The 2,858-nt window shown below is 34.0% G+C and overlaps 1 long non-coding RNA gene across 1 annotated transcript; it reads right to left on the bottom strand.

Annotated features, from left to right (window-relative positions):
• Nucleotides 1-305: 305 nt before the first annotated feature.
• On the bottom strand, nt 306-2,695 carry LOC110444380. Its single transcript, XR_002462238.1, has 4 exons — nt 2,528-2,695; nt 940-987; nt 783-805; nt 306-412 (listed from the first exon to the last, which is right to left on the bottom strand). It is a non-coding gene; the product is annotated as an uncharacterized LOC110444380 (long non-coding RNA).
• Between the last annotated feature and the right edge of the window lie 163 nt (nt 2,696-2,858).

Raw genomic sequence — 2,858 nt, 5'->3', positions numbered from 1 at the left:
CACACAAGACTCCAGTTTCACCAATACAAAACTGCCACACAAGAATCCAGTTTCGCCGATATAACCTACCACACACGACTCAAGTGTCACCAATATCAAACTGTCATTCAAGGGTCCAGAAACATCGATATGTGAAACAATACTCCAATATTTCTAATCGGCATCTTACAACATCTTGCAACATCTTACAATATCTTACAACGAAAAAAGAAAAGAAATTGTTCATTTTTAAACGCAAAATTAAGAAAATATTGTTGTCAATTTTACTCGAACAAATAAAACAAGTCCAAAGCAATATGATTTCGATTAAAGCAATTTATTTGCAGTCATTAAAATTGTGACATAGTATCACGAATTGAAAACGTAAACGTCAGGTAATAGGATGCCGTCCTCGTTGGTCAGTGTCAGCAACCTGCAAGAATACAGACATACTTACAGAGGGTTTCTGACAAGTAGTAGATTGAAACATTTTGTATTCATTTTCCAAGCAGGGTTAGTAAAAGATATAAAATAAATTTGATAAACTTTTACTACTGTCTTTTTCCATGTCCAGTGCTATATAAGTTGATTACAATATATTCATGGATGGGTTATTCGTTTAACGCAGTATTGGAATTGTTCCTGTTTAGCTTCAACCAACACCAACGGAAAAGCTGTAATCAGATACATTCTTTATATATATAAGTCGTTTCAAATTTTAGTATTTTTCACAGCACTTGTTATTTTTAGCTTAATGGTCATACTTTTCTGTGATTAGTAGTTCAACTAGCTAGTGTACTTACAGAATCGACGTCGATCCGTTTTCCTGCAAGAGAGAATACAATTGATGAATTGGAAAAACAAGTACAGAGTGTCTCAAACAACTTCTCATAACAAGTGTGGAAATGAATGGAAATCCCAATGGATAAGTATTAGCTTTTTATATCGGTAGGTACTTACCTACAAGTACTGGGACGTTCTGTGGTAAACGCGTGGAAACGGTCGCCCCTACAAATTGTCAAAACACAACAGTAACATGTATTGTCCACATAAATATCTGTATAGTCATCACGTTTGAAGCGATACAACTATGATAAGCTAGTGTTCTAGTGCGAGATGTCTTCAATGCAGTCTTAGATTGCAACGCAGGCACAAGCAGAAACCGGGGAGACAATGGATGAATAAGGTAACGTATAATTAATCGACTTAACCTACATGTGTTCGTAACAGGGTAAACTTCTACATCAATTAGTATCTTTAAAAAAAAATCCGAAATGCATTTAATATAATATATTTCTTTGAAATGAGTGACAACTGTTAAAAAGCTATATAACATTGACTTTACATCGAATACTATGATACAAGTAGGTTATAAATTACAGTATTCAATCAACCGTTCCAGGAGCAGTAACTCTGCTCAGAGGCTTGAAAGTCGCTGACATGTCATATAGACATGGCAATGTTATATCGACGCTGGTATAGCTTAAAATTACTTTAACGTTGAAAACGCAACTTCTATATTTGGGGGAAACTATGTGAATTTATTTATCAAACGTTAAATTTGGAGTTGCTCTGTCGATTAATAATGTGTGTTCCCTTACGAATGTTGATAGTGCCTGTCTGTATTTTGACCATAGGTTCACTGCGAAACATCATGAAGTAAGAATATTCATTACACCAATGAAAAACATTTACATTGATGTCACAATACAGATTACGTCAAAATAAAAACAGATATTTTTCAAAAAAATATTGAACAGAAAATTCACTTTTTTCCTTGAATTCACTTTTTTCCTTGATCTTGTTTATGTAGTAAAAATAAATAAAATATTATGTATTACAAGTAAAAAAACCAAGAAATGCTCTGGTACAGTGGTGATCAATCCAGTATGCAAGGAAGGAACCGATAACACAGGAATTAGAAGGCTGGATCATTCAATAGCCATTTCCCCGCCATATAAAGGGGAGACAGTAGGAAATTAAACTGAGATAGCAAGTATTCGAATGAGCGGGCAAATTAAACTACAACTACTGCTTAAGGCATATCAATAGGTTTGGAGTAGGAAGATAATACGTCTCCAGATCAACCCATTGTATTGATAGTCCAATTTAACGAGTTTCTTAACACCTGAAGCATGTGTTTTTCCAAGTCTAAAATGAACCACTAGATACTGAAGATTGCGTAAGTCTCCTTATAAGCCGACAACTATAGTCCGTCATTGCATATTCATCGACAATTCTAAAATGATTTTAATTAATGAGCCACAATAATAATGCAATACATATATATCTTATTCCGATAAACAAAGCTAGAACATATTTACTTTTGTCGGGGATAAGATACTTGTTCGAATATGGGAATAACACGTGCATTCATATGCATATGTCCATTTCATGGATGTTCTCCCCTTGTTGAAAAACACGAACGTGAATAAGTTAGAGATTTCGTTAATTATCTATCTATAAACATAAAACAACAACATAAAACATTTAATATATGTGTTAATATTTAGGACTTGTAGTGCGATGCAGATGTCATAGTTCTTACGAGAAACTGGCGTGGTTACAGTTCCTGCTGTTGTAGTTGTCTGACTTTGTCGTACAGAAAGGGTAGGTAACGGAGCTGAAAAACAAGTAGCAAAGTAGGTGATCTCGGTTCTCAAAAGCCTTGCCTATGTCGTTCCTTTGTTTTTTTCTGAAATCATTTTATGCCGTAGAATTGACATTCCATTTCTTTGCGCGAATATCTGCAATTCATTGCCTTAAATGTGTTATTTTGGAAAAGAATTTAAGTGCATTTTTTTTTACATTTACTAACTTATGTAATATATTTCCTTTCAAATATTCTAAATCAGGGAGGTACATATTCAACGACAATA

This window comes from Mizuhopecten yessoensis, unplaced genomic scaffold, assembly GCF_002113885.1.
Source record: "Mizuhopecten yessoensis strain PY_sf001 unplaced genomic scaffold, ASM211388v2 hete_36111760, whole genome shotgun sequence".
Taxonomy (NCBI): Eukaryota; Metazoa; Mollusca; class Bivalvia; order Pectinida; family Pectinidae; genus Mizuhopecten; species Mizuhopecten yessoensis.
Note: the sequence above shows the minus strand (reverse complement) of the source record. Positions and strands in the feature narration are given on the sequence as shown.